This window comes from Piliocolobus tephrosceles, chromosome 8, assembly GCF_002776525.5.
Source record: "Piliocolobus tephrosceles isolate RC106 chromosome 8, ASM277652v3, whole genome shotgun sequence".
Lineage (NCBI taxonomy): Eukaryota > Metazoa > Chordata > Mammalia > Primates > Cercopithecidae > Piliocolobus > Piliocolobus tephrosceles.
Genome location: NC_045441.1, coordinates 10,333,358 through 10,350,058, shown reverse-complemented (window position 1 = coordinate 10,350,058; position 16,701 = coordinate 10,333,358). Strand labels below are relative to the sequence as shown.

General features: G+C 44.9%; 1 protein-coding gene across 2 annotated transcripts in view; it reads right to left on the bottom strand.

Annotated features, from left to right (window-relative positions):
* The window catches only part of COL26A1 (collagen type XXVI alpha 1 chain), a 200,749-nt gene that overhangs the window by 91,354 nt on the left and 92,694 nt on the right, over positions 1–16,701 (bottom strand). The window lies entirely within an intron of this gene.

Below are 16,701 nucleotides of genomic sequence, written 5' to 3'. Positions count from 1 at the left end.
AAGGAAGGAAGGAAGGAAGGAAGGAAGGAAGGAAGGAAGGAAGGAAGGAAGAAAGAAGGAAAGAAAGAAAGAATTAGAGACTTAAAGCCAAGGGTGGTGACTCACACCTATGATCCCAGTGCTTTGGCAGGCTGAGGTGGGAGGATCACTTGGAGCCAGAAGTTCAAGACCAGCCTGGGCAACATAGCGAGACCCCGCCTCTACAAAAATTTTTAAAATTAGCTGGGCATGGTGGTGTGTACCTGTAGTCCCACCTATTCAGGAGGCTGAGGTGGGAGGATCACTTGAGCTCAGGAGTTAGAGGCTGCAGTGAGCTATGATCACCTGGGCAACTGAGGAAGACTCTGTCTCCAAAATAAATAAACGAATAAAATAAAAATTAGAATTAGAGGCTGGGCACGGTGGCTCACACCTGTAATTCCAGCACTTTGAGAGGCCAAGGTGGGTGGATCACCTGAGGTCAGGAGTTCAAGACCAGCCTGACCAACATGGAGAAACCTCATCTCTACTAAAAATACAAAATTAGCCGGGTGTGGGGTCAGGATCCTGTAATCCCAGCTACTCAGGAGGCTGAGACAGGAGAATCGCTTGAACCCGGGAGGCAGAAATTGTGGTGAGCTGAGATCACGCCATTGCACTTCAGCCTGGGCAACAAGAGCGAAACTCCGTCTAAAATAATAATAATAATAATAATAATATGAGAATTAGATGCCGGGCTTGGTGGCTTACACCTGTAATCTCAGTACTTTGGGAGGCCAGGGTGGGTGAATCATTGGAGGTCCGGAGTTCGAGACCAGCCTGACCAACATGGTGAAATACTGTCTCTACTAAATATAAAAAATTAGCTGGGAGTGGTGGCCTGAGCCTGTAATCCCAGCAGTTTGGAAAGCAATATGGGAGGATCACTTGAGACCAGGAGATCCAGACCAGCCTGGGCAACATGGCAAGACCACTGCACTCCAGCCTGGATGGCAGAGCCAGTCCCTGTCTCAAAAAAGAAAAGGAGATAAGTTTAAAATGCTCCCTGAGGCTGGGCACGGTGGCTCACGCCTGTAATCCCCGCACTTTGGCCTGCCAAAGTGCGGGGATCACAAGATCAGGGGTTTGAGATCAGCCTGGCCAACGTGGTGAAGCCCTGTCTCTACTGAAAATACAAAAATTAGCCGGGTGTGGAGGCGGGCACCTGTAATCCCAGCTACTCGGGAGGCTGAGGCAGGAGAATCACTTGAAACCAGGAAGTGGAGGTTGCAGTGAGCCAAGATTGCACCACTGCACTCCAGCCTGAGTAACAGAGCAAGACTCCGTCTCGAAAAATAAAATGTTCCCTGGACAGAGCCCATCCATCTCTGCCCACCATCACCATAACAGGCTAAGCAGAGGCAAGTCCCAGTGAACCCACCCCATGTTCCCAAGGGTGAGAGCTGGGGGTGGGCTGGCCACCAGCTCTGCCCAGTCTGGGCCAGCACACTGTGAACGAGACCTTGAACTTATCCCTCAGGCCCAACTGAAACTGATGGTCGATAACATTGACCAAGGCCCTTCCCTTCTCTCAGCCGCAGTGTGGATGTGATGGGACCCCAGCCCCAACCAGGAGGTTCTAGAAATGCTTCCTCTGCTGTAGTGAGATAGGTGGAGGGTTTCTGGCTAACCCAGGCCTTTTCAGGGCCTTGGCCTTGGCCCATCGTTGCACCCACCACTCAAAGGCAAGGTGTGCGACCTTGAGTGCCAATGTGTGAAATTGGCCCCAGGGAAGATCATAATTAGAAGAAGAAGGCGGTGGCCGGGTGCCGTGTCTCACACCTGTAATCCCAGCACTCTGGGAGGTCGAGGCAGGCAGATCACCTGAGGTCAGGAGTTTGAGACTAGCCTGACCAACATGGCGAATCCCCATCTCTACTGAAAACACAAAATTAGCCGGGTGTGGTGGCGGGCGCCTGTAATCCCAGCTACCTGGGAAGCTGAGGCAGGAGAATTGCTTGAACCCGGGAGGCAGAGGTTGCAGTGAGCTGAGATAGTGCCATTGCACTTCGGCCTGTACAACAAAAGAGAAACTCTGTCTCGAAAAAGAAGAAGAAGGAGGAGGAGGAGGAGGAGGAGGAGGCCAGGTGCAGTGGCTCACACCTGTAATCCAAGCAGCTGGAAGGCCAAAGCAGGAGAAGTGCTTGAGGCCAGGAATTCGAGACCAGCCTTGGCAACATAGAGAGACCCTATCTCTACAAGTTGTTAAAAAAAAAAAAAAAAAAAAAAAAGCAAAGAAATTGCTGGGCATGGTGGTGTGCACCTGTGGTCCCAGCTACTTGGGGGGCTGAGGAAGGAGGATCACTTGAGTCCAGGAGATTGAGGTGAGCTATGATCACTTCATTGCACTCCAGCCTGGGTGACAGAGCAAAACCCTGTTTCAAAAATAAAATAAAATAGCATCTGCAGATGCAAATGAGACAATAAGCAGGGCAGAGACCTGGCCGCAGAGGTTGGAGAAGACCCTAGAAGCAAAGAAACTGAGTCAGGGAGAGCAACCAGTGCTTCCAAGAAGACCGGCTGAGGAAAGCTGATAGCAAAAGAATGATGTAGATGCAATGAGGCTGTTTTCTTTTCGTTTTGTTTTCTTTTTTTTTCTTTCTTTCTTCTTTTTTTTTTTTTCTGAAATGGAGTCTCTCTCTATCACCCAAGCTGGAGTGCAGTGGCGCGATCTTGGCTCACTGGAAACTCTGCCTCCCAGGTTCAAGCGATTCTTCTGCCTCAGCCTCCTGAGTAGCTGGGATTACAGGTGCGTGCCACCACACCCAGCTAATTTTTGTCTTTTTAGTAGAGATACGTTTTCACCATGTTGGCCAGGATGGTCTCGAACTCTTGACCTCATGATCCGCCTGACTCGTCCTCTCTAAGTGCTGGGATTACAGGCATGAGCCCCCACCTGGCCTGAGGCTGTTTTCTTAAAGGAGAGAGATGCTGGAGTATCCGTCAGGCCTCTGGGCCCAAGCCAAGCCATCGCATCCCCTGTGACTTGCACATATATGCCCAGATGGCCTGAAGTAACTGAAGAATCACAAAAAAGTGAAAATGCCCCACCCCGCCTTAACTGATGACATTCCACCACAAAAGAAGTGAAAACGGCCGGTCCTTGCCTTAAGTGATGACATTACCTTGTGAAAGTCCTTTTCCTGGCTCATCCTGGCTCAAAAAGCTCCCCCACTGAGCACCTTGTGACCCCCACTCCTGCCCGCCAGAGAACAACCCCCCTTTGACTGTAATCTTCCTTTACCTACCCAAATCCTATAAAACTGCCCCACCCTTATCTCCCTTCGCTGACTCTCTTTTTGGACTTAGCCCGCCTGCACCCAGGTGATTAAAAAGCTTTATTGCTCACACAAAGCCTATTTGGTGGTCTCTTCACATGGACGCACATGACAGTATCCTTAAGTGCTGATGGGAGAGAGCCAGCGGGGAAGAAAGATGCCATCTATAGAAGAGCGAGGATGCGTGGTAAAATGGGATTCTGAGAAACCTGTACCCAGGGAGCCAGGCCTTGAACCAGAGGAGTGCCACCCAGATCTCTACCTCCTGTGAATCTCACAACACCTCAATCGTACATTTAGCAAAGTCCTTCTCTCACAGTACTGGATGATTTATTCATTTCTTTGGCCCCTGCACACTTCCCACCACACATACACAGCACACCTGGGAGCCTCTGAAGTCCCTTGTTCATCAATGTGATCCAAGCATCCAGTGCCCGGAACCTGCTATGCACTCGGCTCGTTTTGATAAATGGCCCTAGTTTGAATGACAGTTATAGAAGGCAAGTCTCAGAGACATCATCAGACTCATGGGGAGTCATTTTCCTAAAGCAATGAGCTCTGCAGATAGACCAGGAGGCTGTAGTCTCCTGCCAGGAGAGTGAACTCCTTCTGGCTTTGAACCCTCAGCCATTCAAAACACGGACACGCCCGTACGCAGTCGGGGCAGAATGGTCAGCACCGCCTTGGACTGAAATCAGTCAGCTCCACGCTCGGATGCACTAGCTAAGCCCCTCTGTCCCAGGCCTGCCCTTGCCCATATGGGAGTCCAGGGGATTCATTTCCTGTCCCGGTTGGATTCATTTCCAGCTGGAATACAGAAAAAAGAGTAAAAATCCCCTACTCAAGTTAAACTTATCGTCTCCTGATGGTTGAGGAGACGATCAACTTTGTGGTAAATCTCTTCTACAACACCAAGCCAATGTGTGATGGGGCCTTAAAACTCTAGGGTCGTAGGCCAGGTGCGGTGGCTCATGCCTGTAATCCCAGCACTTTGGGAGGCCGAGGTGGGAGGATCATGAGGTCAGGAGATCGAGACCATCCTGGCTAACAGGATGAAATCCCATCTTTACTAAAACTACAAAAAAAAAAAATTAGTCGGGTGTGGTGGTGGGCACCAGTAATTCTAGTTACTCAGGAGGCTGAGGCAGGAGAATCGCTTCAAACCGGGAGGCGGAGGTTGTCGTGAGCCGAGATCGTGCCACTGCACTCCAGCCTGGCGACAGAGCGAGACTCCATCTCGAAAAACAAACAAACAAACCAAAGAACTCTATTGACAAGGCCACCTTAGGAATTGCAGGAAGAAGCCAGCCCAAAGACCAGCTGCCCTGTCCCTTGTACTGGGACAACTTCGGGGGGGATTTCCCAAGACTGCAAAGGTCCCAGGTAGCTTAGGGTAAAGGGCACTTAATTAGGAACAAAAAGATCCACGTTCAGCCAGGCGCAGTGACTCACGCCTGTAATCCCAGCACTTCGGAAGGCCAAAGTGGGAGGATCGCTTGAGGTCAAGAATTCAAGACCAATCTAGGCAATATAGTGAAACCTCACTTTACAAAATAAAAATGAAAATAAATTTAAAAATTAGACACGCATGGTGGCACGCACCTGTAGTCCCAGCTATTCAAGAGGCTGAGGTGGGACGATTGCTCCAGCCCAGGAGTTCAAGGCTGCAATAAACTATGATCGTGCCACTGCACTCCAGGCTGGGCAACAGAATCAGACCCTGTCTCCAAAAAAAAAAAAGACCCAGGTTTCAGTTCTACACTGGCCACTCCTCAGCTACATGACTTGGCCATTTAATCTATTCTTTCCTCTGGGCCTGTTTCTGCATCAACAAAAAGTAAATACAACAAACTGAAAACGCTTTCTAAACTATAGAGTACTATTTCTTTCTTCTTTTTTTTTCTTTTGGAGACAGAGTTTTCACTCACATTGCCCAGGCTGGAGTGCAGTGGCGTGATCTTGGCTCACTTGGCTCACTCTAGCCTCCACCTTCCAGGTTCAAGTGATTCTCCTGCCTCAGCCTCCCAAGTAGCTGGGATTACAGGCATGCACCACCAAACATGGCTACTTTTTTTGTATTTTTAGTAGAGATGAGGTTTCACCATGTTGGCCAGGCTGGTCTCAAACTCCTGACCTCAGATGATCCTCCCGCCTCAATCTCTCAAAGTGCTGGAATTACAGGCGTGAGCCACTGCACCCGACCTAAAGTATCATTTCATAGGTGAGGAATACAGATGCATTGAAATGATATTGATAAAGGTGATGATGTCCGCTATGCTGCTAGCCAGATTGAACTAACTGGCAGGACATCTACTGGTGAAATGTGACTTAAGGAATTATCCTTAAAGTATAAATCTAGTGAGGCTGAGTGCCATGGCTCATGCCTGTAATCCCAGCACTTTGGAAGGCCGAGCCAGGCAGATCGCCTGAGCTCAGGAGTTTAAGACCAGCCTGGGCAGTAAGGTGAAACCTTGTCTCTACAAAGCATACAAAAATTGGCTGGGCATGGTGGCATGTGCCTATAGTCCCAGCTACTCAGGAGGCTGAGATGGGAGGATCACTTGAGGTCAGGAGTTCGAGACCAGCCTGGCCAACATGGTGAAACCCCATCTCTACTAAAAATAGAAAATTTGCCAGGTGTGCTGGTAGGAGCCTGTAGTACCAGCTACTTGGGAAGCTGAGGCAGGAGAATTGCTTGAACCGGGGAGGTGGAGGTTGCAATGAGCTGAGATCACGCCACTGCACTCCAGCCTGGGCAGCAGAGCGAAATTGTCTTTAAAAAAAAAGAAAAGAAAAGAAAAAATATGCATGTGATCAAGACTTATTGAACAGATGGGGATAAATTATATGCATGTAAATTACAAGTACATAATAAGATGTGTGTAAGTTAAACCTCAATAAAGTTTATTTTTAAACGCATAAATAATTATTACAATAAGAAATAGAAACATGTATAGCCCTATATCTATTAAGGACAGTGAATTTGTTATCAGAAACCTCCCCACCAAGAAAACTATAGGGCCAGATGGTTTCACCGTGGATTCTATAAAACATTTAAGGAAAAAGCAATAACAGCTTTATCCCAAAAATCTTTCAGAAAATAGAAGAGAAGGAAATATTTCCCATTTCCTTTTATGAGACCAGCAAGAATCTCATAACCAAAAATCTGACAAAGACGTGGCAAGGAAAGAAAATTATAGATAGGTTTTGTCCTGGTTTGAATGTTTATGTCTCTTCTAAAATTCATGTTGAAACTTCATCCCAACATGGTGGTATTCTAAGGTGATTGAGTCGGCCAGGTGCAGGTGCTCACGTCTGTAATCACAGCACTTTGGGAGGCCAAGGAGGGCAGATCACCTGAAGTCAGGAGATCGAGACCAGCCTAACCAACATAGCAAAACCTCATCTCTCTAAAAATACAAAAATTGGCCAGGCACAGTGGTGTGCACCTGTAATTCTAGCTACTTGGGAGGTTGAGGCAAGAGAATAGCTTGAACCCAGGAGGCAGAGATTGCAGTGAGCTGAGATCGCACCACTGTACTCCAGCCTGGGCAACAGAGCAAGACTCTGTCTTAAAAAAAAAAAGAAAGAAAAGAAAAGGTGATTGAGTTATGAGGACTCTGACCTCACGAGTGAGATAAGGTGCCCTTATACAAAGGCTTGAGGCCAGGCATGGTGGCTCATGTCTGTAATCCCAGCACTTTGGGAGGCCAAGGTGGGCAGATCACTTGAGGTCAGGAATTTGAGACCAGCCTGGACAACATGGAGAAACCCTGTCTCTACTAAAACTACAAAAATTAGCCGGCCATGGTGGCAGGCACCTGTACTCCCAGCTACTCGGGAAGTTGATGCAGGAGAACTGCTTGAACCTGGGAGGCAGAGGCTACAGTAAACTGAGATCATGCCACTGCACTCTGGCCTGGGCAACAGAGCAAGACTCTGTCTCAAAATAAATAAATAACTAAAAGGGCTTGGTGGAGGTCATTCACCCCTTTTTGCCTCTTCTGTCTCTTCCATCATGTGAGGACACAGTGTCCTACCTACCACTCCAGTGTATGCTATATTCAAGACACCATCTTAGAAGCAGAGACCAAGCTCTCACCAGACACTGAATCTGCCAGCACCTTGATCTTGGACTTCCCAGCCTCTAGAATCATAAGAAGTAAATTTATATTCTTTATAAATGGCCTGATCTCAGGTATTTGGATAGGGTACTACCATCAGACCAAGACACATATCAAATACAGAAATATAAATAAAGATCATAGATAATACATGCAAATGACATTTATCCAGTAAAAATAGCCTGGGTGCGGTGGCTCATGTCTATAATCCCAGCACTTTGGGAGGCTGAGGTGGGAGAATCACCTGAGGTCCAGAGTTTGAGACCAGCCTGGACAACATGGTGAAACCCCATCTCTACTAAAAATACAAAAATTAGCTGGCCATGGTGGCAGGTGCTTGTAATCTCAGCTACTCAGGAGGTTTTGTTTTTTTTGTTTTTTTTATTATACTTTAAGTTCTAGGGTACATATGCATAACGTGCAGGTTTGTTACATATGTATACCTGTGCCATGTTGGTGTGCTGCACCCATCAACTCGTCAGCACCCATCAATTCATCATTTATATCAGGTATAACTACTCGGGAGGTTGAGGCAGGAGAATCACTTGAACCTGGAAGGCGGAGGTTGCAGTGAGCCAAGATCGTGCCACTGCACTCCAACCTGGGTGACAGAGCGAGACTCTGTCCCTCCCTCCAAAAAAAAACAGGTTATGAGGCATGAAAGATTAGTTTAATACTCCATAATTAATGTAATTTGCCACATTAACATAATAAGACTGGAAAAACTTGTAATCACCTCAATATAGATGCAGGAAAAGCATTTGACAAGATTGAGCACCTAATCATGATGAAAACTCTCAACAAACTCAGAAGAGAATATCCCCTCTAATAAGTGAAACTCTAAGAAAAAAGTGAAATAGGCCGGGTTTGGTGGCTCATGCCTATAACAACAGCACTTTGGGAGGCCAAGGTGAGTGGATCATCTGAGGTCAGGAGATCGAGACCAGCCTGGCCAACATGGCGAAATCCTGTCTCTACTAAAAATACAAAAATTAGCTGAGCATAGTGACTCATGCCTGTAATCCCAGCCACTCGGGAGGCTGAGGCAGGAGAATTGCTTGAAGCCTGGAGGGGGAGGTTGCAGTGAGCTGAGATTGCGCCATTGCACTCCAGCCTGGGTAACAGAGCGAGACTCTGTCTTAAAAAAAAAGAAAAAGAAAGAAAGAAAAGAAAAGAAAAGAAAAAAGTGAAATATTAAGGATCCCCCCCATAAGCAAAAACAAGACAAGTATGTCTGTTCTCTCCATTTCTATTAAATATTTTACTAAAAGTTCTAGCCAGTCCAGTAAGGTAAGAAAAAAGAAATAAAAGTCATAAAAGTCATAAAGGAAGAAGCAAAAATATCTTTATTCACAGAGGACCTGATAGATTATACAGTCAAAAGGAAAGCAATAAAGTAAGCTACCAGCACTAATGAGTGAACTTAGCATGATCGTTAAATACAAGGTCAATAAGGCCGGGCGCAGTGGCTCACGCCTGTAATCCCAGCACTTTAGGAGGCTGAGGTGGGCAGTTCACCTGAGGTCGGGAGTTTGAGACCAGCCTGACGCACACGGAGAAACCCCTCTACTAAAAATACAAAATTAGCCGAGCTTGGTGGTGCATGCCTATAATGGAATAATACCCAGCAACAAATATAAGTAAACTACACATGTATATGTGAAACATGGAAGAATCTCAAAAATGCAAGTGAAACAAACCATACACAAAAGCTTATATGCTGTATGGTTCCATTTATATGAAGTTCAAGAACAGTCAAAACTGATCTATGATGATAGAAGTCAGAATAGTGCTTTCTAGTGAAACTGCCTTCGCAAAGATTATGACAGTGAGTGAAATCTGAAATAGCTGACTCCGTCTTGCTTCTAACCTCACAGACTGGGTGTCTTTGCTCACTCCTGGGTAGAGGCCAAGCTGTACCGTGGAAGGAATTTAGCTCATAGTTTAACTTTGAAGCAAGGATGATAATAGTCCCTCCCTAAAACGGATTCCTTCCTTGTTCAGGGGAGGAAACTGCCTTTTGAGATACTTTTCAGACTTTTGCATCCCAGCAACTGACTGACCCCACCCGGACTCATGACTCATCACTTAACCAGTCCTGTAGCCTTGCACCCGGTGTTAGACTCAGTGCCCAAGGACTATTTTCCACACCCCTATGATGGCATCCCCAAACAGTAAGCAGCGCCCATTCCCTAGTCCCCCGCCCATTAAACTATCCTTGAAAAATCCTAACCTCCAAGTCTTCGAGGAAACTGATTTGAATGATAACTCCAGTTCTCCCACAAGGCCGGCATCGTGTTAATTAAAATCCTTCTTTACTGCAATACCACAGTCTCAGTGAACTGGTTTTGTCTGGGCGGCAGGCAGGAAGAATCCATTGAGCAATTACACTGGGGTAGAGACTTTCTGGGAGCTGATGGAAATGTGTATGCATTTATCAAAACTCATCAAATTGTACACTTAAGATCTGTGGGCCTGGCACAGTGGCTCATATCTAAAATCCCAGCACTTTGGGAGGCCAAGGCAGGAGGATAGATTGAAATCAGGAGTTTGAGACCAGCCTGGTCAACATAACAAGACTTGTTTTGTAAACAAGTCTTTTTTTTTTTTTTTTTTGAGGTGCAGTTTCTCTCTTGTTGCCCAGACTGGAGTGCAATGGTGCAATCTCGGCTCACCATAACCTCTGCCTCCCAAATTCAAGCAGTTCTCCTGCCTCAGCCTCCCGAGTAGCTGGGACTACAGGCATGTGCCACCATGCCCAGCTAATTTTGTATTTTTAGTAGAGATGGGGTTTCTCCTTGTTGACCAGGCTGGTCTCGAACTCCCGACCTCAGGTGATTGGTCTCCCAAAGTGCTGGGATTACAGGCGTGAGCCACCGCGTCCAGACAGAACTTTTTTTAAATTAGTGCAGTGTGGTGGTGCACACCTGTAGTCCCAGCTCCTTGGGAAGCTGAGGTAGGAGGATTGCTTGAACCTGGGAAGTCAAGGTTGTAGTGAGCCATGATCACACCACTGCATCCCAGCCTGGGCAACAGAATGAAACCCCGTCTCGAAAAAAGAGAAACATCTGTGGATTTAAGTATGTGTACATTTTATCTCCATTAAAATATATAATTTTATATATTCAGCCTTTTATATATTCAGGTTGCAAATATATATATGCAGCCTGCGCTACAAGGTGAAATATTACTTACAGTAATGTTATTTAAAAATTAGAAACAATTTAAATATATTAGTTAATAAAGTGTGTGTATACTCAAGTTCTACAATGACAATGATATCATAGAAGGCTATCTATTGCCAAAGACAGTTGTTCATGATAATTTATGTGAGAAGGAAACTTACCAGGCCAGGTGCAGTGGCTCACGCCTGTAATCCCAGAACTCTGGGAGGCCGAGGCGGGTGGATCACCTGAGGTCAGGAATTTGAGACCAGCCTGGCCAACATGGTGAAACCTCATCTCTACTGAAAATACAAAGCATATTAGCCAGGTGTGGTGGCATGCACCTGTAGTCCCAGCTACTTGGGAGGCTGAGGCAGGAGAACAGTTTGAATTCAGGAGGTAGAGGCTGCAGTGAGCTGAGATCACGCCACTGCACTCCATCCTAGGTGACAGAGCTAGGCTCCATCTCAAAAAAATTAAAAAATAATAAAAATAATAAATTCGCTGGATGTAGTGGCACACACCTGTAATCCCATCTACCTGGAAGGCTGAGGCAGGAGAGCTGAGATTGTGCCACTGCACTCCAGCCTGGGCTACAAGGTGAAACTCTGTCTCAAAAAAGAAAAGAAACTTACCAAACAGCATGTACAGTGCAATTAACATGTAAGCACAGAGAAAGATCTGAAGGCTTCTCACTGAAGTGACAGGTGTAATACTGCGTGTTTCCATGTTTTCTACACTAAACATGTACATACTTTTATAATAAGAAATTACACACGGTGGCTCATGCCTGTAATCCCAGCACTTTGGGAGGTCTAGGCGGGTGGATTGTTTGAGCCCAGGAGTTCGAGACCAGCCTGGACAACATGGTGAAACCCCATCTCTACAAAGATATACAAAAATTAGCCAGGTGTGGTGGTTCATGCCCATAGTCCCAGCTACTTGGGAGGCTGAGGTGGGAGGATCACTTGGGCCTGGGAGGTGGAGGTTGCAGTGAGCAGCGATGGCACCACTGTACTCCAGCCTGGGTGACAGAGCAGAACTCTATCTCAAAAAATAAATAGGGCCGGGCGCGGTGGCTCAAGCCTGTAATCCCAGCACTTTGGGAGGCCGAGACGGGCGGATCACGAGGTCAGGAGATCGAGACCATCCTGGCTAACACGGTGAAACCCCGTCTCTACTAAAAAATACCAAAAACTAGCCGGGCGAGGTGGCGGGCGCCTGTAGTCCCAGCTACTCGGGAGGCTGAGGCAGGAGAATGGCGTGAACCCGGGAGGCGGAGCTTGCAGTGAGCTGAGGTCCGGCCACTGCACTCCAGCCCGGGCGACAGAGCGAGACTCCGTCTCAAAAAAATAAATAAATACATAAATAAATAAATAAATAAATAAATAAATAAATAAATAAATAAACAAATAAAATAAAGAAAAATTTTTGTTTAGATATTTAGTTAGATATAGATCCATAGATACAATTGACGCTGGCCATTCACTGTAGTCATGCTCTATGAAATCACTATTTACACTATATTAGTGAATACTGAACCCTTGCTCATACCGGAAATACAGGGTTAGGGTCCTTTGAGCCTCTGATTTCGTGATAATCAACCCGTTAATACATAACCTTGTCTTATGTGTGTTTCTGCTTAAAGGCACCTTTTAACATATTTACTATAGATTCATTAACATTGAACTCACAGCCAATAGCACTATAACTCATGCCTGAATGAGGCTTATCTAACACACGTATTTTCTCCACAAGGAATATCACAGCCTCTTTGCACTTAGGGACGCCAGACAGCACTTCAGCGCTATGACTGGGGGACATTCTAAACAACAAAACCACCCCCCAAAAGGCAGAAAGATGCAAAAACTGTGGTACTAAACAGACCTTGAAGAGGACACTTAGACGGGTGCGGTGGCTCATGCCTGTAATCCCAGCACTTTGGGAGGCCGATGTGGGTGGATCATCTGAGGTCAGGAGTTCGAGACCAGCCTGACCAACATAGTGAAATCCTGTCTCTACTAAAATACAAAAATTAGCTGGATGTGGTGGTGGGCACCTGTAATCCCAGCTACTTGGGAGGCTGAGGCGGGAGAATCACTTGAACCTGGGAGGTTGCAGTGAGCCGAGATCGTGTCATTGTACTCCAGCCTGAGTGGCAGGGAGAGATTCCGTATCAAAAAGAAAAAAAAAAGAAAAAAAAAGGAAAGAAAAGAAAGGAAAATAACAGGATACTTGTTTGCGGTTTGAGAGTTAAAACAAGGAGCCAGGGTGTCACCTGGTTTGACCTCAGTATGAAACATGCATGTCTGGTGACTCAAAGTTTTTGCTACTCTGTCCCATGTCCATGAATGATCACTGCGAGTTATTGATTTGGGGGTTACCCATCAATTTCAGCGATGAGGGGAATTCACAAATAGGAAATCTGCAGACCATTAAGATGGACCGTGTATAGACATATGTAGAAAGGAAAGTATTTCCAAACCTTAGACCTGCACTCCTGGGGCGTCTAGGGAGGGAAACCCCACTGAACCACAGCAAAACCCACTGAACTGCGTCTCATGGACCTGCTTGTTTCCAGAGAGGCAGGAATGAGAAGCAAAAGGGAATTAATGGTGCAGGACTCACCACAACCATCTTTGGAATGTGCCCAAAGTCATGGGCATGGCCTTGATTTTGCCTGCTGTCTTTATTGGTTTATATTCGGGAATGTAAAATCTTTACAAGGGTTTTCAGGAGCCAATCCCAAACTCAGTCCAGGCTCAGACTCCCAGGAATTCTTCAACTGCCAATTCGCCCATCCAGAGATATCCAGGACCTTCAGGCACACAGCTGGAAGGGTCACTTAACCCTAAAACTTGCAGAAGGGGACATGCATCCTGAGCACGGTGCTTGAATCCCGGAAGGTTTCTCCACCAGGGAGGGGCTGGCAGAGGCTCTGAGGCTGAGAGCATCTTAAGAGGTGCTGGAACTCATCGTAATCAGTCCAAGAACTCCAGATGTTTCCGATGAGTACAGTCACATGCCACATAATGACATTTCAGTCAATGACAGACTGCATATACGAGTGGTCTCATAAAATTTCTTTTCCTTTTTGAGACAGGGACTCGCTCTGTCTCCCAGGCTGGAGTGCAGTGGTGCTGTCTCAGCTCACTGCAACCTCTGCCTCCCGGGTTCAAGTGATTCTCCTGCCTCAGCCTCATGAGCAGCTGGGACTACAGGCGCGTGCCACCACACGCGACTAGTTTTTCTATTTTTAGTAGAGATGGGATTTTGCCATGTTGGCCAAATTGGTCTCAAACTCCTGACCTCAAGTGATCCACTGCCTTGGCATCTCAAAGTGATGGGATTACAAACGTGAGCCACCACGTCTGCCCCCCACCCCCATTAAAATTATAATACTATATTTTAGACCGGGGCAGAGTGGCTCATGCCTGTAATACTAACACTTTGGGAGCCGGGGCGGGCAGATCACTTGAGGTCAGCTTGGCCAACATGGTGAGACTCCGTCTCTATTAAGAATACAATAATTAGCAGGGCGTGGTGACAGATGCCTGTAACCCCAGGTACTTGGGAGGCTAAGGCAGGAGAATCCCTTGAACCCAGGAGGCAGAGGTTGTAGTGAGCAGAGATCACACCACTGCGCTTCAGCCTGGCTGACAGAGAGACTCCATCTCAAAAAAAAATTAATAATAATAATGTATTTTTACTGTACCTTTTCCATGTGTAGATATGTTGAGATTCACAAATACTTGCCATTATATTCCTAATGCCTCCAGAATTCAGCATAGTCACGTGCTATATAGGTTTGTAGCCCAGAGCAACAGGCTAGACCATCTAACCTAGGTGTGTAATAGGCTAGACCATCTAGCCTAGGTGTATAATAGGCTAGATCATCTAGGTTTCTGTAAATACATCCTTTGGTGTTCCCACAATGACAAAATCTTCCAATTATGCATTTCCCAGAATACCGCCCCATCATTAAGCCACGCATGACTGTATATTGATCATCAATATCAATGTGGTTTATCAGATAAGAAATTTCTTCTTGAGTGAAGCACCAAGCCCTTGAGGGTGGACACCTTTGGAACAACTCACCAGCTCACAGTCACCCCCCTTCACCTCTGCCTCCTCTATTGAGAAAGGTGAGTCCACAGCCCCACATGAACCTACTTGGCAGTGAGGACCTCCCAGTCAGCAGGTACTGTCCTCCCACGGTCCTGCCACCTGCTGCCACGGGCTACTGTGTTTCATCCACTCAGTCTGCAAGAAAAGCTCTGCAAAATGTGGAAATAGGGCAAAAAAGCTGAGGGCCTAACCTTCTAGAGTCAGGCTACAGCGGGATCTCATGAGCCTGCTATTTCCTGGGGGAGTGTCACTTTGAGTTACCGCTCACTATGTATTGCAGCTCAGATTCTGCCAAGTTGGATGTTAACTCATACAAAACTGGTAAGAAGCAGATGATTTTGGCTGCGCGTGGTGGCTCACGCCTGTAATCCCAGCACTTTGGGACGCCGATGCGGGCAGATCACCTGAGGTCAGGAGTTGAAGACCAGCCTGGCTGACATGGTGAAACTCTGTCTCTACTAAAAATAAAAAAAATATAGCCGGGTGGGGTGGTGGGTGCCTGTAATCCCTGCTACTCGGGAGGCTGAGATGGTACAATCACTTGAACCCAGGAGGCAGAGGTTGCAGTGAGCGGAGACTGTGCCCCTGCACTCCAGCCTGGGCAACAGAGCAAGACACTGTCAAAAAAAAAAAAAAAAAAAAGAAGCAAATGATTTCTTTTCAGTAGAGACAATAACCACAAAGCTCTTGTCTTTACTATCCCATAGGATCAAACTTAGTGGTCTTAATTTCAGATTCTTATTTATATACATATGTAAATTACATACTTTAAATATAATATATAATTATGTTACTAGTCAGAAAATCAGAAATCCAAAATGTTCCACTTGGCATTTCCTTTGAGCATCATGTCAGGGCTCAGAAAGTTTCAGATTTTAGAACATTTTGGATTTTGGACTAGGGATACTCAACTTGTATATAATTTATATATAATATAAATTATAACTTAAATATAATATTATATATAAGTTATATAATATATACATTGTTTAAATAGAAATATAAATTATGATACATAATTCACATATTATATAATATATAATTTACATCGTATATAAATATATCTTTCATATTGTATATATTATATACAATGTATAAATGTATACAATGTATACAATGTATAAATACAATGTATAAATTATATACAATGTATATATTATATATAATAATATATCTCAATGACTATATTATATATTTCAATTATATATTATATGTTATATATTTCAACAATATATAATATGTATTATATATTTCAATAATACATATTATATATTACTGGAATATATATTAATTATTATCAATAATTATACATTTATATAAACAATTATTCAATGATATTATTCAATAGTATACATTATTCAATAGAGCAATAATTATTCAATAACATTTATTATCAATAATTAATATCAGTAATTATTTGATAATATATAATATATTACTGGAATATATAAATTATTAATAACACTTTAAATATTCATATATAAATGTATATTATTCTATATTCCATATAGAATAATAATTTCATATTACTGAATATAGAATATATATCATTTACATATTATATATCATAATGACTATATATTATATATTTCAATAATAATATGTAATATACATATTATATATACACACACAAAGAATTAATCTTACCCTAAAGGAGGTCTGGCCTTTGCACTTGGCTCATGGGAGGTATTTGGAAGCCCTCAGAATGTCTAGCTTGGTCACAGTGTCTGTCTACTTGGGGACCTTCGACCATGCCACATGATCTATGCTAACTCAGGCCACATTGGATGGTTTGTGCTAACAATGCTATTGATGAGGACATCCTTGCACCACCTGGTACCAGCTCAACTTCCAGAGGGGCTAGAATCTGAGTCAGCCATGCAGGCTGGCCATAGTCCGTATGACCAAGACAGTGAAATCTCTGGTTCAGGTGAGGTTCCCTGGGTGGCAATACTTTGTATATACTGACACATGTCATTGCTGGGAAAG